The sequence below is a fragment of the Ptychodera flava genome, chromosome 13, assembly GCF_041260155.1.
Source record: "Ptychodera flava strain L36383 chromosome 13, AS_Pfla_20210202, whole genome shotgun sequence".
NCBI lineage: Eukaryota > Metazoa > Hemichordata > Enteropneusta > Ptychoderidae > Ptychodera > Ptychodera flava.
In genome coordinates, this window is record NC_091940.1 from 11,945,972 (window position 1) to 11,973,228 (window position 27,257).

The window sequence follows — 27,257 nt, forward strand, 5'->3', positions numbered from 1 at the left end:
TCGTACGCCTAGCTGTAAGTAGTTCCGGTTCAGTGAAAATATGATTCATTTTTAAATGTTAATACACGAGTGCAGACAGTGATTCCCACAAACACACCAGATATGAACTGAAAATACCCACGTGTTTCAGTATATATTATCGTTGTCTGTGAATTTAAACTTTTGCCACATATTTGCAACTTCATTGAAAGTGTTATGATCAACATCATGATTAATATTGACTAAGGATTACTACAATGGTAATTAATTATGCAATTATGTAATTAGCTCTATACCAAAACTAAATTTCTTTAACTGCTGTCATTGTATCACCACTTTATATAGCACGTGTAATTGTCTTTGGTCAAGTTCTTCCAGCTATATATGCCAAAATGTGAAAGCTTATTAGAAATACGAATTATAAATAAGCTGACATGAGAATGCAAATTATCTTTCAATCGTACAGCATAATTGTCTAATCAATATACATAGCAAGTTTCTTTGACTTTTTAAAGTCCTTCAAGTCTTATATCCCTAACTGGGAAAGTTATTAAAATATGCAAATTAGTAACTTTCTGACGTAAAAATGCTAACAACTTTCATCAATATTCACATTTCTTCAATGTACAGAGTAGGTTTCATCGACTTTGATGAAGTCAATCAAGATAATTAAAAGGTTTTTTAAATATGAAAATTAGTTGATAAGATGTTTTAGAAAATCCAAATTTACTTTTGATAGTATTTTATCATTGTATCTATAGCAAAGTTCGTCACCTTTTGTCAAGTCAATCCAGATATACATCTCTAATTGGGAAAGTTCGTTAGGCCTAAATACGAAAATTAATTATTAGCTAAAATATTGTCGAAATGACATGAATATTGTTATATCGTAGTATCTTCAATGTACCTAGCACGTTTTGTCAACGTTGATGAAAAGGACAAAGTCTGCCATTTTTCATGAATTTTGCTTCGTGCGAGATACCACTTATATTGTTTGACATGTCGAAAGATGCTGAATGAATGGGTGACCATGAATATATTCGACCCCAGTTTAAGACACAATAAATGAAACCATCGCGAAAATGAATTAACTCTCCAAGTCTGAGGGCACATAAATATCAAAACAGAACTGTAGACTGTCACGTTAGAAGTAGGCTGTCGCATAAATTGTGGGTGAACGCGGTGACCAACACCAGCCAGTTGTTGCTGCCGAGAAAAGCCAAGCGACTATGGCCAATCCAAACAAATGCTTAATTTTTTACACTCTGTCAACCAAACGGAGCAAGGAAGACACAATCAAAGAAGTTACCTGTGATATACTCAGGCGAGAACAGAAAAACTAAGAGTAGGATCATAAATTATTTGGTAACTGTTCAAAATACAGATAGTGACAGTGACGTATCAGACTCAGAGCTTTTTGCTGACGAAGAGGGAGAAAGATTTGCCCCGGTATCACAAAAAAATTATGCAATTACCTACAGGTTCTACGCAATAAGATGACAATCTCTAAAACTAGCATTCATGCATATCTATTGCTACACCTTACGTCCTAGTAATAGATGCGCAAATAAGAAAGATCCGACTCGCAAGGCTACAGTCCAATCGCCACGTGTTCAGAAAGCTGCAAATACATTTTGTCCTAGTTTCTTACTCTTGTGTTGATGCGGTTGATGGTGTTATCTGTGCCCTTAACGAAAAGATACAAACCACTGTAAGGAATCATGATGCCTTGCCAATATAAAGCAAAAGGTATCGCCAAATCGTCCGTACATCTCAGTGATACAAATGTATGTCAAAGCAATAGAAATGTAGGACTGAAGTCTAAACACTGAAAGATCCTTGGTCGAACTTTTTATAGACTCCCTTCATACTTTGCTTTTTTTTGACAATGCATCAAAGAACCTGAATGTACTAATTTTACAGAGTGCTCTATTCAACATAAACGAACACTTCTTACACGTTAAGTTTTCAGTCGAGGTGTTTATAAATCTTCGCTACACTTTGCTACACTTGTTCTCATTTTCTCATCATACAACTTTGCCTCACGCATCTTGAATATATATATATATATATATATATATATATATATATATATATATATATATATATATATATATATATCAGTTTTCATCAGTTTTCACTGTCGGGGGTCTGAGAAAATCAACACAAGAACCCTTTTGTAAGTAATAATATCAGCTTATCTAGACGTTTGCTGTTTTGCTGTCAAAACATCAACACGAAACAAATTACTTTACGCCTAAGCAAATCTGATTTTTATTTTTCGGTTTCTTTATTTCTTCTTCGTATGTTCATTCCCTTTTTCGTTATTTCGCTGTTTCGCAATTTCACCAATGACATGAGCCCTTGCAGGATCTCATTTTAAAGTTTGTGGAATGAATACATTACTGGGATTACTAGGATGGCGGCAATTTCAATTTCAAGTGTTTGTAAATATTGGGTATTTTTTTATTCTCTTGTGCCAAATGTTGCATGTTCAACCCCTAATTTTTTCCCGATTTATTTTTTTCAGTGTAAGGACAACTGTCATTGGGTAAATTTTCACAATTAATCAACGCTCATCTTATATTTTGCTTTAAAGTCTCTAGGGCGTCAGCCATCTGCGAAAAGTGATCAGTAATGATATTGATTTTAACATATAACGTTAATGTTAGGATGTATCTTCCTAAAGGAAATGCCCGTAATCCGAATGAAGATTTGACAATACAATCACCAATATGTTCGTCAAATAGATTCATATTTTATTGTCTATTGGTGGATATCAAATAAAATGAAGTTTTCAAAACAAGCAATTACTGTGGACTGCAAAATGTGATTTGATGTCAGACCATCGTATACCTTGGTTACATTTAAAAGTCTAGATTTTGTCTTCGTTCTGTCACCGGAAAGTGTTACAACAACATAAACAGCTGAGTAGCTATGTTGTTTATTCTACCATATGGTTGTCAGGGTGATAGTCTTTACAGTAGTAATAGTCGGTAACTCCACGTTGCTGATAGGAGCAGTACACGACGGGACTTGAGAACGTAATGCTCGAGCCTTCCGCTTGACCCCAATACAGCCCCTCGGTTAGACGGTCAGGACAGACCTGCATCCAAAAAGCAGAGAGTACAACACATTTGTAAAGACTTTCAAACAAAGTGACTGACGATCATGAAACCATTTTTTCTTTAATCACTGAGTACTGTAAAAGATAAAACAATGTAACATCTGAGTTCTTAATGAAGGCGGCAGAATCAGAACATTTTGAAACCGGTACAATGGTATTACTATTATATTTTTCCTCCAATGGTCTTGTAATAAACCACAATATTCTCATCAGTGTGGTACGTTGAACAAGTTTCACTTGATACTGGGTATCATGGCATGTCAGGGCTCCATCACAGTACTTATATAAAATATTACAACATTTAGGCCTACGTCCTTGAACTTTGAGTCGAGCAAAAAAAAAAGTACCTGTGATATATCATGTATATCTTAGTGAACTTATATCAACCGGATTGCATATCGATTCCAACAGGTCACCTTTGTAGTAGTTCAAGGTGCATTTTATACACTCATCATTTCCTTCGTCAGGCAAAATTTCACCCTGCAATTGAGTGGGAAATATTATCATATACCTAAATTCACGTACCCATGTAAACCTATGGAAAAGGCGCTCTTACAGGTGTGTAATAAGTTGCCGTATCACGCCCAGGCACACTTTGCCCAAATAAGGTAGTGTGCGCGCTTTTTCGAACTTTTTCGTTGTCGTTGCTACGCGCGTTGCTATCCACGTACATTCCATTCGAAAGCACGTCAGCGCGAGATTCGAACCCGTTTCTATGCGCTTCGCTCGTAGTTTTGAAGCAAATTGTAGACAGTTCGAATCTTATTCCGATCAAAATTGGTTTAAAACAAGTGCTTGATAGTCTCCTCTCAATGTTTTGCTGAGAAAGTGTATTTTAACGAGCAGGATCAACTACTCATCTGTGCTCATTCTGTAGTGACATTGGCGTTCGCATAGAACAAGCTCGTGACGCGTTCCACAACAGAACAAATGACAACATCGTACATATTAATCCGCAAAGTTGCGTGGCTCATGCTTTTTTAATTTACGCCCATAACTTTAACAAAATTTTATTGATAAATACTGAAACATATCACAACCGTTCAATAAGGTATATGATAAAACCTTTACGGCCCAGATACGGGTTTTGCGGACCTCGGTCGTATGGCGTACGGGCCCTCGCACGCTCGGGCCCTTCCGCCGTACAACCTCGGTTCGCAAAACCCGTATCAGGGCCGTAAAGATTAATGCTAATGAATTCCGCTATGTGATATAGAATTGTTCTGCTTGTAGGAGACTTGTCTTAACTCTACTCTTCTCTACTATCAAGTAAATGCTTTCAGCTACACATCAAGACTTTCACAGGGACAAATATGTACACAGAAGAACAAGGGAGTTAGAAAAACAGGCCAAAAAGATTTGCATCACTATGCACATAGAAAGAAGATAAACATAAAAACCCGTTCCAAAATATTCTCGACTGAGAAGCATATGTATAGAGATATTGACTCTGCCATAATTCCCAGGCATAGAAAAAACAAGTAGTTGAAAAAAGTTACAAATATACACAGACGTAAACGATTTCATAAAGATTCGGCAAAACATGCATAAAGATGTAAAAAATAGCAAAGAAATGGCAGGTTTTGTAAGTCAAGTATCTGTATTGATATTTTGTGAAAAGTGGGGTACCAAATCGATAGTGTCTACTTGATCCACTACCACTGCCATCACACGGAAAGTACGAGTGTTTTCTATGAAAGGACCAATGTCTTCATATACATTGAATATCTTCGCCGGTGTTTTATTTTCAACAAGTGTAGGTATCTCTTTTACGTCTTTGAGACAGTCGACACCATGTGTAACAAATGCGTTCCATGTAGAGTCGTCGTAGGTTCTTACGCTTGCAAATGTACAAATCCAAGGAGAAGAGTGAAACACTCCATCTTTGGCGCCAATCTCAGTCGCAAGAAATGCCTAAAATATGACGGTGATGGATTTCATCGCACGGTTGTGCCTTGAAATTAAAAGTGCTGTACAAATTATAAGTTTGATTAGCCTAGGCATTTCTTTAATGGACATACATGTACACGCAGGAGTTTATTCATGGTCATCCAAGGAACATTAAGAAATAACGATATACATTAGATGAAATGTGTATTAATCCGCAAAAACATCGATATGTTCATGTTCATTGACTGTAGGCGGTCGCTCAATGGAAAAATCTAAGGACTAGAGATGCTTGCTAAATTACCATATAAAGTATTGAATGATTAATACACCAGACTTCAATAACGTTTTTCTAATATTAAGTAGCTTCGTGATATTTACAAAGTGGTACATTTTGGTTGATCTGTGAAACAATTGTTGGTAATTCATCAAATATGACACACAAGATGACAGCAACGTATTGATGGGGAGACATCATCACAAATTTAGGTACTCGCGAATTCCTTTATGTTCATGTCTTGTTCATTTCAATAGAACATAGTCACACATTGTTGTAAGAAACATCTTTCACGGCGAGAAACCTCTTACCTCGAACGTAAAAGAAAGGAACTTTGTTTAAGGTACGGACGGACCATTTATGTAATATCGATTCACTGTTAAGGAGCATTTTATTGAATACCTTATATAGCATATCGAAAATGATTAATATATCTTACATCTCGCTCAAAGAGTATATTTGAACAGTACATCTCGCTCTGAACCTTTATAGAGTGTTTGCATCGAGTTTGTACACACGTAGCAAATTAGTGAACCTGTCATATTTGGCAAACAATCCCGTGATTAGATCAACAAATGATTTGTAAGCGTGTGGATGTGCTGTCTCTTAATTGCAGCTTTTTAAGTATTTCCGTATGTAATTTCTACAGAAAGAAGATATGCCAGTTGGTAAACTTGTAAAGAACAAGCCTACTGACTCTTTTGTTAATTCTCATAATGGAATGAGTTCTGTAAGTAACCCTACTTCTGACGATGTTGACAATCATTATATCATGGCTGTCATTGGCAAGCTCAGTAGCAGACTTGACCATAACTGATAATAATGAAAGAAAACTTCGTGCAGAGGTAAAGAGATCTGCCCGGGCTATTCGTGAGGAATTCAATTCAATTCAATTCAATTCAATAGTATAAAACTTTATTCATCCCAAATATGGGCAATTAAAAAGTGTGGCTCAAATACAATACATAAATTATTTAAAATATTAAAAAATACACGAATACAGAACGATACCAAAATCAATTACACAAAATAGTTTACGATCATTTAAAAGCCGCACAGCGGTGGGAATTCATGACAACTTTCGCTTGTTTGACTTGCAAGCGGTATCTAAAACGCTAGAGGGAAATATGTCGAACTCTATCGATAAAATATGATTACTAGATAGATCAAATTTGTCGTACCAAGCAATTAGGGAAAGTTACGAACATCAGAACCTCGTAGGTTACACTGGTAAAGTAGTACACATAAATAATACACCGGCCATACGTTAACCTATCCGTAGCCAGTAATGTTTTGTAAAAAGGACTTACCTGTCAATATGTCAGTATATGTTGAGGATCCTGAATGACCAATGTATACGTTACTGTTGCTTATATGGTTCTGTCAGTACATGTCATATGTACATTATTCATATGCAGATTTACCCAATCGTGTTACTGACTGGCTAACCATTCTTTATTTATTCGAGTCCCCCAGGGGAAGGAGCATGCAAGACATTTAAAGATAAACTTTGTACCGCGTCATTATAATGTGTACGAAAACTATGAAACCCGTTTTTGACGATCCTGCAGAATGCTGGTCTTTTATTTGCCATTTTTCGTCCAAATGAAATTTGCATCATATAAATGAAAATTTATACATTCAAGCACACAGTGGTGAAATTAAAGTATAAATTTGTGTCATCACCATGATCATCGTCATCGTCATTACCATCATCGTTGAACACGATTGGAACTAATTTGGAATAATTGGATCTTGATATTTTTCAAATTTCTCAAAAATGTTAGGTTCCCTGTTGCTGAATGTCGCAATATTACAAATTACTCATAAAAACAATTGTATAACTTAAAAAGAAAAGCAGATAAGCTTACATTTGCAGATTAAACAGACATTACCTCACCATCCAATTATCCAAAATAGTTCCATTCGTGTTATTGTTATTGTTACAAGAATATAATTGGCTCAGTCGACACAGTTCTTCAGATTACCAATATTCAGTTTTATTCATCGACATGGTTAACGTAAACTATGGGACAAAATTAACATAATCTATGTAAGAAACTGTCTACAACTATTAATTGAAAGAAAACTCAGAAAGTTCTAAAACTACAAACTCAACTATAAATCAACCAATGCTAAATCAATGACTGTTCATCAATACACATCTCTGAATTCATGTGATGAAATGTTGATTCACTATACATAGTAGTCTATGAGGAAACTATGAATAATTTTTCCACTACAAAACTAGCTAAATTTGTGTATTTATAGATATGTAATAATTCATTTTAAAGTATTTAGACTAGGGTAGTTAAAAGTTGATATGTGTGCAAGAAATGGATTTTGGAATTTCACCGAAATGTTGATTCACTATACATGGTTGACTATGAGTAAACTAAAAGTATTTTTTTCTAATACAAAGCTAGCTAAATCTGTGTATTTATAGACATTTGAAAATTCATTTTGAAGTACTTAGACTAGGATGGTTAAAAGTTGGTATGCGTGCAAGAAATTGGATTTTGGAATTTCACCGACATGTTGATTCACTATACATTTGGAGTCTATGAAAAAACCATGAATACTTTTTTTTACAATGCTAAACTAATTAACCTGTGCTTTTATAGGTGTTTTACAATTGATATAAATGTACTTGATTCAAATAGGGTATTTGAAAGTTTGAATGTGGACAACAATTATGATGTTAATTGTAATTTCACCTAATAGCATAATTTCATTTTCATGGTAAAAGTAGTCTTTAATTAATATTTGCCCTAACAAAACTTGCTATATATCTAATATGTAAGTAATAGGAATTGCTCACTGTCCTGAGTGAGCTCGATTTACAATAAGACAAGCCTCAGACTTGCCAAGGCAAGATGCTCATATGACAGATAATTATACTTTTGTTCGGATCTACAGTTCAATGACTTCAGAGAATGAAATCATGCAGCGAATCATATTTATCTACCAGAATATTTTTTAACAGTGAAACTGCTTTTTGACGGGACGCATACTTACGAACATTTAGTGCCCCCCACCCCTGAGCTGTTTGAAAAATATATGACCCCACCTTTGCAGTTTTCAAAGTTAGGTGAAACCCCCCCCCTCCGGATTTTGTCGGCCCATCCCCGGCGGTAATAACTGAATGCTCCCTAACTCGCAAAGCTTACACCGGCATTGTGGTGTAGAAACCTATAGTAGTTCTGAACATATTCAGGCATTACTGGGATGTAAAAATGGTACAAACAGGTGCGCTCTCTCCAGGACAAGAATGTCAACTATAGTTGGTAAGCGAAAATCCCATTGAAATGAAATTTCGAGGTAGTCACTGCTTTCCTTGTGCCTATTCCGTCTATTCCTGTAAATTGCTGGTACCTCAGATGACGAATTCCAAAGGAAACAGTATGTATTGCACATTTATTCTGATGGACATGAATAAGTGCGAACATTACTAGTAAAAGTTTACTTGCTGTTTGTGTAAATAAAATCGTAGGATTTAATGGTAAAAAAGCATTGTAAAACTGTCGTGAATTTTCTGCGCCTCCACGATTGTAAATATGTTACTACTACTGAAACTTTTGCAAGTTAGTGTATCGAAATGGATATAGTTTCAATGTTTCGCTATTTTGCATGGACACCTAGATCTATGATATAATTAAACATTCGCGCAAAACTAGGGCACACATATAGTCGTTGCCTTACTTTTCTCCACCAATGACTCTTTTAGGTTGTCACATTTTCATGAGGTATAGCAATCTTCATGATTTAATGTCTGGCACCAATAATGGCAATATTTAGGGTCTGCATTCAGGTTTCTTTTATCCTCGTAAAATGCTAAAAAGACAACAATCGGGCAACAAAAGACTTATTTATTACCATAGGCATACTGAAAACAAATCCTCCTAGGTATCCTCTTTTTAATCATAATTTTGTACCATTCCGATAAATTTACATTGTTGCTGCCAGATAACGAATTCCCCAAAGAATCAATAAGCGTTTTGCACTGTTAAATTAAGAAAATACAAAAAGAAAAAGAAAGCAGAAGAAGAGAGCCTTGTGACGTTTCAACATAATCCCAGTTGATAGTCATTTCATATTACCTCATCGTAAAAATAGTTCCAAACTCAGCATGAAAATGTATATTTCTGACAAATGATCACTTCAGCACACCAGTTATTCATTCAATGTGTTATTATTTATATATATTCCATCTAATTGTCCACAATATTGCACGAAACCGCGTGTGTAAGAACCTAGCAGTCGTGGTAAATGTGATAACCAAAAAACAATGGCAATCATGGTAGTCTTAGGCTGTTGTAAATTATTTTCATAATGTTCATTGCTGCACTTCTTTCATAATTATCATTTGACTTAATATTAAGAACAGCTTCTCTACTCTTTTGTGTTTTTCACAATCGATTGACAAAAGGCTTTCATAAACAGGGTACAGATATTGTTCAAAATTATTAAGGTATCATGTTCGATTCCTAATTATTTTAGCCTACTATCAGCTCCGGCTCCATTATTATAGAATATATTGGATATTTAGCCATCAATTGCAGCCTTATCAAATTAATAGAATCTAAACAATCCATTTTCATGAATGTATATCACTTCGGTAGACTTACATTATTGGAGGTCTTCTACCGAACCTCTTTTCTACAAGCTATTGCTGTTTGCTTCTCTGGGAATGTAAAGATTCGATTGCGAAAAGACACTTTCCCAAAAGCAAGTAAGAAACCCACGAACTATCCATGAAACATATCAGTCAGAATTTTGACATCTCCATTGAAAGGGAGTCAAGCGGATGCACCATCTGAGAAAAAGAGTGTGACTCAATTTGGACTGATTCAAATAAGATGTGTACGAAATATACATCTGCATTTTGTCATATCAAAACAAATAGTATGTACACCTCAGGGGAGCATAGATCTCATTGAGATGTCACCTTTTTTGCTTGTTTCAACATCTGTTTCTAATAATTAAAATCTTAAAATCTATGTCTACAGTACCCATCCTTTTGTCTTATTTTGTCACTATTCAGTTGCGGGACTCGAAATAATGCTGGTCTGCCTGTCCCGGGCAGATATTTTGAGGCCAAGAGACAGGTAGTTTGGAAATCACTTGTGCATGTGGACAGGTGGAATTTTCAGCCCTCAATCAAAATTACAATCTTTTTTCTCTACTGTATATGTGAAATTTAAATCCACGTAGGGTTAAAAATTTTAAAACCATGAACTTGACATTCAAAGATTGAAAAAAATAAGATCAACGATCATTTCAACGCTCTTGATAGGAGGTAGCCATATTGGAATATTCAAAATTACGCTGTGGACGACGCGTTTTACTTGTTAACAATTAACCATAATTAACAACAATGAACGTTGTCAATCAACATAATAAGCATTTTCCCAGTAATATCGGCTATCATAGAACACCTCGATTGAGTATGTTCAATATGGTTGCCAACCTATCAAAGAGGTGTTACAGTGGTTTGCGTTGACCCATTGGCAAAGACAAAGTAAACATATCAGCTAGATGGTAATATGAGTCGATCATTAAAGGATCGACTCTGCAAAAGTCGAAACATTGTCTAGCAGGAGGTCAGATGTAGTCAAAACAACACCACAACATATGTCCAAGCACTGTCCAAGTCATATCACTTGCTTTCAGGTGTATTTGCTTTGACTACGTCTGACTTCCTGTTAGATAATGTTTCAACTTCGGCAGAGTTGATTTCTCTGAGATCGACTGGAATAACTGCTCAGTTGATAACTTACCTGATAGCGTGGGCAACATCTCAATATAGACAGTATGTGTAGTTCGCGTAATGCCGATGCATTAAAGCAAACCACTGTATACAAAATAACTTCTATTAATTTCTTTCGAATGATTGAACTTATATCCGACGGCACCCGAAAGCTTACCAACCAAAACAAAACATTTGAGATACGTGAAATGGGCTCCATTTACGGTTGAAGATGGTGAAATCATCAGATATCAGTACAAGTATATTATATAGTCTAGTCAATCTACGAGATTTTGGCACCTAACCCACCACAAATTGCAACAGAATTTTTTTCTTCAGAATGCATTTTTGAGAGGTACCCAGAACAACATATCAAAAGTTTACTCGAATCTACCGTGGGGAAATATGTCTAATTTGCATAAATCAAATATGGCTGCCAGCCGTCCTACAAAATAACATAATGGCCATATATCACATGTTAAACAAGCTATTTCAGTGATTTCAAAGTCTGACACTACTTATTTGGCACGGGGAATCATTTTGGAGATATAATGTTGTGTATAGGCAGTTCGTTAATTTGCATAATTCCAATATGGCGGCTAACATTCCTAAAAAATACATTTTGGTCATATACCACGTAATAAACAAGCTATTGCAGTGATTTTTAAGTTAAAAGTATATTTCTTTGGCATGGACAAATAATTTGGGAGGTACAATGTTCTCTACAGGCAAGTTGTTAATTTGCATAAATCCAATATGGCGGCCAACAATTATACAAAAGACATTTGCGATCATATACCACATATTGTATAAGCGATTTCAGTGATTTTAAAGTGTAAATATATTTCTTGGGCTAGTAGAAACACTTTTGGTTTGTCGTTGTTTTGAAAGGCGCTTTGAAAATTTTTATAAATTAAATATGGTTGCCAAATTAATGCCCCATTGCTTAATAGCTTTTAATATCAATAAGGTTCTGGTACAGATAATGACACTAGGAACCTATCAAAAAGAAACCGTGAAGTCTTTGGACATTTTGGTTAAAATATATGACGACTATCTATGGAAATGTTTCTTAAGCAAGGAAACAAGAGAGATAGCTATGTCTCTCTACAAAATCACCATATGAACTACACGCTCTTGCATATCGAATAAGCTGGGATTTGTATATCCAATAAGATGGTGATAGTGGAAGATATTACTGATAGGGTGTGGGAAATTGATGATACTAAAGTTTAAATCAGCTTTCTTGTCATATAGCCTAGTAGAAAGGTAACAATTAGAGTCAAATTCTAGGAGAATAACCAGACATGAAGCAGAGGAGGCCGTTTAGTTCAATTCTGGAGGATAAATCGTGGCAATATAGTCACCGAATCTGGAGTTATTTATTAACATAACATCGTTCTTTAAATGTATAGTTAAAAGTTCTAGCTACAGATACCTCTTTCTGGTTAAGTTACGGATAAATTCTGCCTCATATGAGGAAAGAAATAACCAGCAAGCAAGGGAGCACAGTTAGTACCCATAGGAATTCCTATAACTGTTGGAAAATGTGTCTTCCAAATTCAACAAAATATGTTGTCGATAAAGAATCCAAGCATACTGATAATGTCTTCCTCTGTATCAAAAACGTAAGAATTGGAAATATTTGTAACAAAATATGTAGAATTACACCCTAATACAACATATTTGTAATGGCATGAACTGTTTTTGTAGGAAAATGCTTGGTTGATGGTGTTTCTCAAGCGGTTTTTCTCTATTTATCACGTGGTATTGTGGTATAAAGTGTGGAAAAATCGAAAGTTTTAATAGATGTTATTTTTGAAACAGATCTTGATTTCAAATTTTCCAAGAGTTCCTTCGAATTTTTTAATATCCACATTTGATTTATACCACTTCAACAAAGGACTATATCACATCATGTCTGAAGTCCCCGTTTTAATGGTACAAGGAACAGAAGTTAGTATCTTTCATGTCTTTGATAACTCCGGTATTGATCATTTTGAAGACCTTACGATAAACCTATCTTGTATGGTGTTCGTGGAGCTTTGGTATCCAGTATAAGCTAGGCAACTTGGTCATCCTTGGTTCTATATTAAAAGTATCCACGAATGACTTATGATTTGCCAAAATTTCAAATTTATTGAACACTGACTGTCTGTAAGTGGAGTTGGAGGAGTCTTAGTTACTCCAAGTTCAGTATTAAAATATTCAAAATAATACTTCTTACGGACAAATACAATGTTATTGGAAGCTTCATCAGTGGGGACGACCCATGTGGCCACGACTATTTTCCTCACAGATTTGACCCATTCTGACAATGCGTCTACCTCTACATCCTCCCTTTTAGCTAATTTCCCGGCATAATCCTCAATAAAGTCCATAATGATCTACGGTAGTATATGCCTCGAAAGTGAAAGAATTAATCTTTTGCTCAAACTTTCCTTCAGGGATCTTTCAATCGTTCTTTTTCAAAATTAAGAATAAAAATCAGGGGTCACCGTGCAAAATTTAGTACTAGAGAAACACAACCGTGTGTTAACTCTATGGCGAAAACATAACATTATCGATTTTCTAAAAACTAAACCTGTAAAGTTTTGCTTTCTCCAGTGGCTTCAAAATGAGCCCTCACAAGTTCTAGATAAGAGAAGAATTGTAAACGTTTGAGAGTCCGAATATCGGTCGCTGAGGCGCGATCTGCCTTATAATTATGGTTCCAGTTGATCCTGCGATGTTCCCTGAACTTTGGTCCACAAGACAATATCTTGTGAAGGCGTTGTTGTTCAACCAAGTTCAGATATCGAGTGATGACATTGCAAACCGGATTATATTTGACAGGATATGAAGGACAGTCACAGGATGCTGGCGTCTTAAGGATTCCCAATTTTTCAGTGCCGTAATGCCTTAGTGTAATTGAATGTTTTAATAGAGATTGTCTTCGTGTAGCAATATGACAGAATAGGTACAGACTGGGTTGAAGCTTGGCAAATCACAATAAGAAAACATATATACATGTATATATATCTGAAAATATGCAGAAATTAATTTGTAAAGAGAGATTTTAGTAACAGGTACATACCTTGTCCCACTATCAATCTTTAGTCTGTTAACAGGAAAAAAGAAATAGCAGAAATAGCTTGGTTTCAATTCTCTTCACAAAAAATGTCCGTACTTGAATTGGCGCCATTTTCATAATAAGGGACCGAGCACAATTAACGGCAGGGGGGGCCGGAAGAGAAATGGGGGGGCCACGAAAAAAAATGAGTGTTCTTGGGGTGGGCCATGAAAATTCTAGGGAAAGTAAGGGGTGGGCCACCAAAATATTTTACACCATGACAGACAGAGAATATTTTCAGCATTTTTGTTCCTTGTTGAAGCTGGAGTTCCTTGTTAAAATTCTTGTAGCATGATGAAATACCAAGTCTTAAACCTCACAATGCAGTTGTTATGTGTAAAATGAGCAATATTATTATTGAAAATTGACTTCATTTGTCAACAGTAATAATGGTTGGTAATGATACAGAGGCTCGGTTGAAACTGGTTATTTCATCATGCTATAGGAATTACCCTTACAGAACAGGAATGCCTGTCAGTACCATGTGAAATTAGCATTCACATAGCTAGTTGGCATGGCTTAATGCATGTGCATAGGGAATAGGCAGTCAGGCAGTCCACATTCATTTCAGAAGCACGTGGGTAACATGTGTATAGGCCGAAATATTTAAATGAGCTAGCCATTCACATACATGTGAACGAATGGTTATTCTGAATCCACTCACATGTATGTGAACGAATGTATTTTGAATGCACATATGAATGACAGGGTCATCCTGGCAGAAAAAAGCACCATGAAAAGTACTGATTGACACCCGATTTTACTTATTTTGATGTTGCCGTTATGAATTTGGTAAACATTGTTACATTTGCATGTTTGCAAGGTGTAAGCAAACATCAAATAAGTGAAATCAAATTCCAGTTAAAATCAAGTACTTTTACACAGCCTCTTTCGGTGAATTATATGATACAATTGGTTGGAGATGTAATTTAACCATATTTGCCTAAAACTAAGACAGGCCAAACAGAGTTAAAAGCAACTCTGACTCACCTGAACACAGCAAACACAAGCAGACTCCCTTTCCAAACGTTTAAAATAAAAAGCACAAACATATCTGTAAGTCTGATGACCAATTTAATAAATTTTTGGCTTCAACAAATTTCATAGACACAGTGAAAAGTGATTTAGTCAAAGATTAGTTTTTAAAAGAGTTCATTTAGCTCTGGCCAAGTCTCGTCTTTCATGTCCTATTTGTTTTGAAATTTGACATTGAAGACTTCTTTACGTAAGTCATGATTATTCTTGCCAAATTCTCTTGGGCCTTGGCTGACATGCACACTGAAATAAACAGAAAGACGAGAATGAACTTAGCAACATTTATTAAGATGACAACTTTTACAATAAAGTTTCAGAACATGTGTGTGATTTGTTACATACACATAGAGGAATTTTTTACATACATCTTTGCGAGTGCAAAATTAATACATTGAAAGTGTAACATATATGTCTAGAAATGTATTGGGCTTGTGTACGTTGTTTTGACTTGACTAGTTGCCACAGCCACTATTCCGATTAATTTATGTACATCTTTACAAAGTGAGGGCATAACAATTCATAATTTGAATCAATACAAGAAAGTATGTTAATACATGAGGCAAACAAGTTATTGAACTCATTAAAAATTACAGCTGCTGTCCCTTGAAAATTAAGACCTATCACATTTCTAAATATTTTTTCTGTCTTTCAATACAGGGCTTCTTACCTGCAATATCATATTAACAATGGATTTTAAAAGTAACCATGTACAAAAGAAGGAAAAAATGCAAGTAAGACCGGGTGGTACAAACAATCATAAGTTTACATAGCCATGTTCATCCTACGATCTACCGGTAGTTTGGTTTTTTTTTAAATATTTTCATTTTGCCCATTTTTTTTATAGCAGTGTTTTGCACTGTGTGAGACCATGGACGCAAACTAAGCTTAGGCGTTGTTCAAGCCCAGCTTTGTTTTGCGTAGCTCTGCATGGTAGGGCTGTGTGTTACCGGCGTTACACGGCCTCCCCTGTGGCAGGCCGTTTAACGCCGGTAACACACACAGCCCTGCGCCATGCAGAGCTATGTTTTGCGTTAATGGCCACACTGTACACCTCCCTCCGCCCTCTCCAGGTATACAGATACGTACTTTCTTTTCACCCCTAAAGCTCAGGTTAAAAATGTCGGGCCATATACAAAACCAAGCTTCCCAGGAAAACATCAATGTGCAGAGAAAAGCCTCTCTATAAGGCATACTAATTTCGTAATTGCCCTTTATAAATATGCATTTCAAATACTTACCGGATGAATGGAAAATTATCGTCCACGAAGACTTGCTATCTCGGTCACTGCATCCAACACTGTCGCGGGGAAATACACTTTACCTTCATGCCAACTGAAACATTACCACTTAGACCTAACTCACTTGCTGTTTTGACTCAAAATGTGTCGTCACTGGGGGAAGAAATGACCGAGAAATCAGCCACAATTCGTAAGATTCAGCTGGTCTGAACAGCCATTACTTCAAAAAATCTGCGCAATCTCATTTGAGAGATGCAATGTGATATCCAGGAGTGATATCCGATAACGATCGTGTGGGAACACAAAGCATTGGTCAAATTCGAAAGGTCAAGGGTCGTGATCGTCGCAAACTTTTGACATTTCAAGTACGCGTAAACTGTTCTTTTAGATTTTTCTCATAAGCAAAAATTGACTTTATATGAAGAGATCAGTTAAAATACGGACGTCCAACACACTAAGTGAACCCTGTTGCAATTCTGATCAGCCTCGTTAAATCCAAGCGTACTCATTTACGGGACCCTTACGTTCATACCCTGTTGCGTCCCGTCCACTCTTCCAACACAACTCTTTCCAAAGTCACGACATCATACATCGTCAGAACCGTTAGTCCATCCGGCTCGACTTTTGAACGGTTTGGGGATGAACAGTACCTGTACTGCGTTTCCATTAAGTTTTATGTAAGTTGTAATCGCGAAAGTTTTACAATGGCAGATGCAGAACCGTCGCAAGTGTGTTCGTCGTTGTGTGATGATCTGACGTACATGTACATGACTGCACATCATAGCCAGTTGCTGACGGACGTACGCGAAACGTGGACCGTATGAGAAAAATTTAATGACAGATCCAACCATATTACGTCTGAAAATGTGAGTACCTTTCAATAGAATGCAGGTTCCTGTCATATGGAATATTTAGCGGTGAACATGTTTATTATTGCACATTTTGAAAATAAAAATAAACGATGTTTAAAATTTGATCTTTGCTGATTTAATTTAGAGGTAGCTGCAAAATTGTAGCGCTACGGTGAGGCGGTCGGTGGTTTTTTGTTTTTGCGACTTCGCTCCTGGTGAGCGAAGTCGCAAAAACCAAAAATCACCGACCGCCTCACCGTAGCGCTACAATTTTGCAGCTAAATTTAGAGGCTGCTCACAGACGTTTGCAGCCATCTGCATGACTTCCCTCTTGTCATATTCATTGGTTTATACTGAAAATCCCTGGTCTCGTTTTTTTGAATGGAGATGAATGAAACCAATGCTAATTATATTTAAGGGATAGGCTGTAACTTCATAATTTTGGCAGAAATTGTGTTCTTCGTACATCGACTACAGGTTTTTCTCTCTTTTCAAAATCATGTTAGCCAGTATTGCTAATGTGTTATTCTATTTTCTAAAACACGTTTCAAATATCCAGTCTTCACAACCTGTATTATGTACAGTCAGCATTGTTATTGTTGGACAACACATTTTGGTCTGGACTAAACTTCAATTGAACACAATAACAGTGAACTTTTATAATATACATGCACACAAAGTGTATGTTGGTTGTATTGATAATATCAACGAGCTAATTCAACTTATTATGTGAACCAATGAAGTAAGTGCAGTTGATACATAACAAAAATATTAACAAAATCAAAAACTTACAGCTTTATACTGTCACTTTAAAATGGCAAACCGTTGCTTCTGTAGCCACTAAATATTTAAGTCTGAGAACAATTTAACTGGTAAATGTGACCCATGTGGCATTTCTATAGTGCAAACATGAGTAATTTCACCTGAAAAACTTAACCCAAGTAAAATCAACTCTACACATGAGTGCCGCCTAATTTATTTAAATTAAATAGACAATAGGGATGTGAAAACATGAGAGTTGACAACAAGTCAGTCCTTGGAGTTTATTAATGCATGTCTAAATTTTTACCGAATCTTCCCTTCTGTCATGAATATCAATAGGACTGGTAATGAATGGTTACTTCACATGGCTGAGTCTGATTTCACATTCATAGCCAGTGATGAATGTTCAAATTTTAACATGTCATATTTCCAATACTGGCATGTGGCAGGTTGGACTGCTATGGACTGCCTATTTTTCCTCAAATAACCATTCAACCTGTTCCACACAGGAATGTGGACTGGCTAATAGGCAGTTCAGAACTACAATACGTAGTGGACACACAGGAAAAAAATACTGAAAAAAAGGAGGAAAAAATGGCATTAATGGGTCTTTTATAGTTAGCCCATGAAGGACTATTCCAAAGGCAGACTGTCATTACAGTGGAGTAACATTGAATATCTTGGGTAGTCATAGAAAGGCAGACACTGGGTTGTGGAAAGTGCATTGAAATCGCAACGGTCATGTTATACATTTTTCCCCAACATCTGAAAACATCATACAGATACTCAGTTGAAGTAAAGTTATTTTATTTGTTTATTATTTATATATTTATTTGTTTATTATTTATTTCAAGAATGCAAGAATGTTGTTTTCACTAAAGCATATATTAAAAGTTATAAGGATTATATATATGTGTACAACTTTGTACCTTTGTAATCTTTCTTTTTGGGGAAGGGGGGCCACAAAAATTTTGTTGCCGGTGATGGGGGGCCACTAAAATTTTTGCTGGTGTTAGGGGGGGGGGCCTGTAAAAATATACGCACCACATATTTTCTCTTCCGCCCCCCCCCCCCCCCTGCCGTTAATTGTTGCTAACCAAATTACAGTAACAGTAAAATAAAGTTGTTCTAGTGATCTGATAATGTGAGCAGTTGTTCGCTAACAAGTTTGAAGTATGCAGCATGACAACTTTCAATGAAGCTTCACGGACAAAACAGGTGTACCATCTTTCATTGCAAACAAAACATGAAAACAGTTCACGTATATGTAGCTCAATGAAACACTGTACTTTCTTTTAATCAGCGCTGATTAATTGAGGTACACATACAGCAGTGTTTTTTCTGCATGTGCGTTGAGAGAAGTACTTTGTGCCACATTCATCACATTTTGACGTCAGACTTGATGTTTATGGGGGCAATGTTGTTGTTGTTGCCTTCCTACGGAGCGCTTCCCAAATATCATTACGATCGCCACCCAGTTCAGTTGCGTCTTCTACGCCGTATGCAACACTTGCACTATTATTGACATCATGATTTTGTCAGCTTGTGTTGTCCTCGGCTGCTCTCCATCTTCTGTTGATTTGTCACCCACAGGTTTTCACGACTTATAATTTGAGGCATTTGTTCCCTTGGACACGATGTGATGCGCATTGGGGGTTTCAATCCATAAAAAATACACGCGGTTTCATTGAGATCGAGTTGTCACTGCAGTATGCCTACACAATGCTAAAGCTGGAATTTTCCATACTCCCGTCATTGATACATGTTTCAAGTTCTGCTTTTAAACTTTACCACTATCAAAACATGAACATAAGATTGCACCAGTGTCCATGGAGACTGCACCGCATCTACGTCGTTGATAGCTCTTTTCGATTCGTACACTGGATAGAAGCATCAGTAAATTCACAGGTCACTACACTATGCGCTTTAGTCACCCTCATATGTTTGGATTTCATTGTTTGCGTGATTTAGGCGCAATTTTCGTGCTATCAGTCACTTTTTCAGGGCAGACAATGACTCGAAATGTGCAATTATTGCACAGGGTCAGGATATTTGAAGCCTTCTTATCTGCAACATTTTTTGTATTTTCCTTTATTTTTTGTTCTGTTTTATAAAGAGATTTAATGAAATGCCTGGTGCTCAATTAGTCAGATCGGTCCGTTTGTTTATATTATTAAATGTTGCCATTTAGAACAGCATTTAAGTCCTGACTATAGTTCATGTAGCTACTTCATTCACATTAGACATTTAGTGTTGATTGTGTTATCCTTGCTAGGACTTTGTATTTCAACATACTTTTATGGGAAGATAAATGAGAAATCGTACTTGTTTCGAGAAACAAGAATGATGAAATACTACCAAATTCACAAGTAATACTCCTTTTAACTAGCCTTCCAAAGATATGTGCGCCTCATTGATATGAAAGCAACATATTACTGGCAGCAATCAGTTGCACCTGGTGACCTGAACAATACTGATTGAAAAGGAGTGACTCAGAGGTTCAAACCAAATGAGCTTCCCTAGAGTCCCTTCCATATTTCATAAAAAAATCGAATTCCCGTGTATTGTTGGTTTGAAGATTGCTCAGTGTGAGCTCAGTATCCGTCAGCCTTGGTGCAAAGAAGTTTTAGTCAAAATTTCTGTAAAACTATCATACTATAACGATACTATGTTGGTTACATATGTTTCTTTCATTGTAACATGTACTTGTTATGATTTTTATCCGAAAAATTTCACTCAGTCTCGCAATGGTCGGACAGCAGCTTACTTTCCACGTTCGTCAATACATAATATTTCAATGTTAGTGCCATTCCACAATATCGGTCAACTATTATCACGGGTTTTTAAATGGTTGTCACCAATCTCTTATGTTTGAAAGCGGTAAAAATTTATTCATTTTAAAGGGACAAAACGGCGGTTCGTCAACACAGCAACAACGTTCAATAAGTGATTATTATTCTTATTTCTATACTCTATTCTGTTTTCTATTTTCTACGTCGGCATATTGTCGCATGTACCAGAAATTGTCATCACACCCATTACAATGTTTTTGAATTGAAATGATTAGTTTTGTAGACAAGTTTATACGTTATACACATACGTATCATCTATGCTGTCAGTAAATTAAACCTAATGTAGAATCCAATTCAACCATTTAAGATTTCAAGACAATGCCTCGTTCATACAGGAAAAGTGTTCGGGAACATTAGAGTGCAATGTGACATATTTTGGTTTTCAGGACCACGAGTCACGTTTCATGTATATCCTTAAGTGTGAGCTCTTCTAGTAGTCAGTGTAACTTGCACCATTCATACTTTTTTCCATCTTCTTTAAGTCTATGGTCCGACGAAGCCGAATGAAAGGCTATACATTTTATCATTCACTCGGCAAGACGTTTTAATTTACGTGTATCAGCGACTTCACATTAACACAGCAGGACTGGAATTAGTTACATGCTCTAAGTTGCAAAACACACTACGACCTCTCCACACACATCTATCAGAGAAACACATATAAATGACGATATCAATGCTATGTGCTTCGTCTTTATTCCTGACGAATTACAATGTAGCTGGCGCTTAAATACATACTATACGTGGTTTAATAATCATTAAACGTCAATTGTTAAATATTGGCAATTACTCAATAAAATACTTCCTGACAGTCACATCATTATTAAGGAAACACAACACTAACAAGTGGGCGTGACAGTTAATTACTAGGGTTCATACCAGTTTATTGATAGGTCACTATGGTGTCAGCGATCTGCGAAGAGTGTTTTGCAATAAAGTGCTCTTAACGTTAACATTAGTAAAGAAAATGCCCGTAATTCGAATGAATATATGACAATACAATCACATATATGCTCGCAAATAGATTGACAATGTTTCATTGTCTCTACCTAGACGTCAAATAGAATCATTTTTTTATGCAAATTTGAAAACTATCAATAAGTGTAGACTGCAAAATGTGATTTGATGTCAGACCATCCGATACCTTGGTCACATTTAAATGTCTGGAGCTCTGTCTTCGTTCTCTAACCGGAGAGTGATGCAACAACATAAACAGTTGAGTAGGTATGTTGATTATTCTACCATACGGATTTCAGGGTGATAGTCTTTACAATAGAAATATTCGGTAACTCCATGTCGCTGGTAGCAGCAGTACGCGACGGGACTTGAATACGTTATGTTCGTGCCTTCCGGTTGACCCCAATAAAGCACCTTGGTTAGACGGTCAGGACACACCTGCATCCAAAAAGCAGAGAGTGTAACACATTTGTAAAGACTTTCGAACAGAGTGACTGACGATAATGAAACCAATTTTTCATTAGGAGCTGAGTACTATAAAAGACAAAACCATTTGATATTTGGACTCATAAAGAAAGCAGCAGAAAACAGAAATATTTTTAACCGATGCAATCATGTTACTGTTTATATTCTTCCTCCGATGATATTGTAGGATACTGGATAATATGAGGTTATCCCTCGATATCAGCGCTTGGTTGGGACGTATTGCCACGAGTAAGGGTGCGAGCCGCATCACACGAGTCGAAGACGAGTGTGATGCGGCGCGCACCCTCACGAGTGGCAATACGTCCCAACCAAGCGCTGATATCGTGGGATAACCGATTTATCATATTCCCATGACCGTATATTTATGTAAAAGGTAATTAAAAATAAAGAAATTTTATTAGCTTTTGTCAGTCTTTCGAAGGGACATTGTTTTATATTCTGCCGCTGGTCTGAGCGCATTGATACAAGTTTGTTTACAACAGCTGATCAAGTCGTCGATCGAATCATGTCGAGTGTATACGGTCTAAACTGGATTATTTCAGCGCAATTTACCGCAGTTCAGAAATGGAATGGAGCCAATTTACTAATTCTGGTCACCGTCCCGGTGTTCTGGTGGATATTATTACACGGACAATATTGTAAGTTTGAATTCACTTTAATAACTCTTGCTGAAACATGGCTGACGGAACAGGAACGACGAAGTAGCGCGAAATACAACAGATTGTAAACATCAACTTTTAATTTTCTACAACAACCTGTCCTGTAACTCTCTTTAGATCTGAAATAAATGGAACGTTAAATTCATATGTACTAAGTAATATGTTTCGTTTTATATCGGTAAATTTTGATTGAATGCAAGATGAACATCATAACATCAAATCGGAAATAAACAACAATTGATGACGTATACGTGCCGTATCAGACTGATATTTTACGTTCCACGTCACGACGCGTCAGAGCAGACACGGATACGGTCATGGGTATATGATAATGGGTATAATCATGGCATGTTAGGACTTCATCATATTACCCTTATAAAATATTTACAATACATTCTTCCTTAAACTTTCAGTCACGCAAAACGAAAAAGTACCTGTGAATATACCATCTACAATTTGACGTAATTGTTTTACTGAAGCGAAAAACGCACAGTTCAATATAACAATTTTAAGTGTCATACCATTTTCGAGATAACAAATCTTAGACCGTATCTTGCAGCTTTTTGTTGTTTGTTGTTAGATGTTGTTTGCAAATTACATCACAGGATCCCTGTTTAAACTTTGACACTAGCAATACAAGATTCATTTTGGTTTAAATGGTTTTATACCAATATTTTTAATATTTGTAATACGTTAGAACCATATTTCTTCTGAGGTGGAACACGCTCTAAAATGAAAGGTTAATTTTTCCAGGTTAAATTTCCCCCGGAAACTTTAAAAACGTTGTTATTTCTAAATGAAGAATAAAAATGAGTCATTGTGTAAATATCCTATTTATTTACAGAAACAAATTATCTAAATTGACCGATATTCGAAATACACAATAACCACTGCCCCTATATTATATCTCCTTTCAGTTAAAACATTCCCGCTAAAACAAGCCGGTGCAAATTTTGTAGCCGACATGCCTCAACACGATTTCGTATTCAACAAGCTCCAAAGTCCACACAAGCAGCGCAGCAACCAATTATCGTAAAACAATGGGATTTTAATGGCACACTGTGTTTAAAGAGTTCTTCCATCCTACAAGTATACCTGTGATCATCAACGTACCACCAAAGCGCAGCGTTCTAAATTGATGTTTTCGTAATTACGCGTGAATTGACAAAGCGTTTTGTGAACGATTTTTGTTTGAAGAACTATACATTGTCGGTACGAGAATGTTACAAATTTCGAGTAAATATTAACTACAGCAATGACGAAACCTGTCATTCCGGATCTGCATTAAACCAACGAATATGATATATGTCACACACTAAACGCTGTTAGAAATTTCAGTCCTTGTCCGCAGTACAGATGCTCGACTGGTTTTCTAAATTGAAGTATTCAAAATTACGCATGAATTGAAAAGCGATTTACCAACTGCATCTGTTAGTGGGAATCACTGTCTGAAAATATAAAGTTTTGACGAGAGAAATTTTACAACTTTCGAGTTAATATTAAGCAATTGATCGTTCCTGATCTGCATTAAAACCAACGAATATAATATAATGACACACTGACAACTGCTAGAAATTACGCTACTGTACAATTACTGGAAGAGTTTCCGTATCGCTCCCATCTTTACTGATGAAGATTTATGAATAAATGTTATATGGGTGAACTTACATCAACGGGATTGCATATCACTTCAAACATGTCACCTTTGTAATAGTTCAGGGTGCAGACTTTACACTCATCATTTCCTTCTTCAGGCAAAATTTCACCCTGCAATTGAACAGGAAAAAATGTCAATGAATTCACCTAGGTCATATAGAATTGTTCTGGTTGTAAGAAATTATATCCTTTACTCTACTCCTCTATGCTATCAAGTAAATAATTTCAGCCACATACCAAGACTATCACGGGCACTTTTATAGGAAATGTACAGAGAAGAACAAGGGAGTTAGAAAACAGTCATAATGGCTTGAGATACTAAGCACATATACAAAGAAACATCATAACATATAAATACAAACCCCGGTTCTCTGATATTGTCGAGTGAGAAGCACAAACACAGAGGGCTAGGGCTGTGCTATACATCGAAAAAACAAGTAGTGGGAAAACAAGGTGCAAATAGATAAAGATGGAAACTATTTCATAAGGTTCGGCAAAACATTCATTAGGAATTAAAAAGGGAAAGAGTTAGCAGCATTAGTGTTACATGTATCTCAGTCTATCAAAGTTTGAATAGCGCGTTTACCAAATCCATCGTGTCTACTTGATCCACTGCCACTGCTGTCAGACGTAAAGTATGAGTGTTTTCTATGAAAGGACCAATGTCATCGTATACATTGAATGTCTTCGCCGGTGTTTCGTTTTCAACAAGTTTAGGTATCTCCATTACATCTTCGAGACAGTCGGTAAGTTGTGTAACAAGCACGTTCCATATGGCGTTGTCGTAAGTAATTACGCTTTCAAGGGCACAACGCCACGGGGGAGAGTATATCGCCCCATCCTTGGCACCAATCTCGGCCGCAAGAAATGCGCAAAGTATGACGATGGTGGATTTCATTCTTGTGCTTTGAAATTAAAACTGCTGTACAAATATAAGGATAGGAATGCAAATGTTTGTTTAGGTTTTTCTTGTATATAAATACATGCAGGAGTAATTCGCTATCATCCAAGGAACATAAAGGAATAACGATAATATAATAGGCAAATTGTGTACGGTCGGAAAACATTGATTTTTCCATGTTGATTGGCTGTACTGTAGGCGATCGCTTAATGGACTATAGATGCTTACTTAATAACCATATAAAGGATTCAAATAACTAATATACCAGACTTCAATAACTTTTTCCTAATCTTAAGTAGCTTCGTGATATTTACAAAGTGGCACATTTTAAATGATCAGTGAAACAACTATAGTAACTCATCAAATAGGGCACACGATGATAGCAGCCTATTGATAGATAGGGTTGTGTTATTATCACGCCATCACAAATTACACATAATCGAAGTCCTTGGTGCTCATTTGATGTTCCTTCCCATAGAACAATAGTTACACATTGTTGTAAGAAACATCTTTCACGGCGAGAAACCTCTTAACTGAAACGTAAATGAAAGGAATTATGTTCAGGGAAGGAAAGATTTTTTTCAATATTGATTTATGGTTAAAAAACGTTTTCTTGAATACTTTACCAGTGGCAAAAGCACAAGAAATAGTGAAATCAAGTATCTTATTTGAACAAAGTTTTTACATACCTAATCGAATATGATGACTATATCTTACATCTCGCTAAAAGCATATATTGGAACAGTACACCTCCCTGTAAACCTTTGCTGAGTGATTGCTTCGCATTTGCACAAGCGTCGCAACTTAGTGAATTCGAACGTGCCGTATTTAGCAAACAAACCTGTGATTTGCTCATCAAATGAACAGTAAGCGTGTGGATGTGCTATCAGGTCGCGAAGTCTCTAAATTGTACCTTTTTTAGTGTTTCTGTAGTTAATGTCTACAGAAAGCAGATATGACTGGTGGTTAATAACCTCTAACGAATAAACCTACTGACTCTGGAGTCAATACTCGTTATTGAATGAGTTCTGTAAGTAATCTGTCTCCTGACGATGTTGACAATCATTATATCGTGCCTATCATTGGCAAGCTCAATGGCAGACTTGACCGTTTTGACAATAGTCAAAGAAAACTTCTTGCAGGGATAAAGAGATCTGTCCGGGCCACTATTGACGAATTGATGTTGGAAAATTTCTGGTGTGAGTGATAGATAGATCAGGTAGAAAGACGGCTTGCACGACAGCTAAAATATGCGGTGTCATTCGAACGTCACAGTTCAATACTTGCAAGTAACCTGGATTCAGAATATGATGTTTTGTCTACTGTTATCTGTATTTAATTGAATCTGGTCTTGGTGTTGAGGGTGCAGAGATAGTCAACTGCGCTTAAATCCGAACTCGAGATGATTGCATGGGTATCATTAACGTTCAACTTGGAAGCATGAATACAAAAGTGAAAGTCTTATGGGCGATAACTTCAAAGAGAACACAGGAAAGATATTCACGGTTGCGCATCAGATAATGGAAATCGCACGCCGAGCGACTCATTGTGATGAACTTCAAAACTATTTTGAAGGACATGCTATGTGTTTCTGAGAACACATTTACTGGCACTGGCAGTGGATGTCTATACAAGTGAACAGAAGGGAAGCATCTTCGCACAACTAATGCCGAAACAAATGGTTGAGCTTTCACCCAGCATCCGGGAATCAACTGTTTCGGTATTGCAG

At 36.4% G+C, this 27,257-nt stretch overlaps 1 protein-coding gene and 1 long non-coding RNA gene across 2 annotated transcripts in view; both read right to left on the minus strand.

Moving 5' to 3' along the window:
- The window catches only part of LOC139147419 (uncharacterized), a 49,060-nt gene that overhangs the window by 19,507 nt on the left and 2,296 nt on the right, over positions 1-27,257 (minus strand). The gene's annotated exons all lie outside the window — the stretch shown is intronic.
- Positions 15,189-16,707, minus strand: LOC139147418 (uncharacterized). The gene is made up of 2 exons (XR_011555719.1): positions 16,405-16,707; positions 15,189-15,409 (listed from the first exon to the last, which is right to left on the minus strand). It is a non-coding gene; the product is annotated as an uncharacterized lncRNA (long non-coding RNA).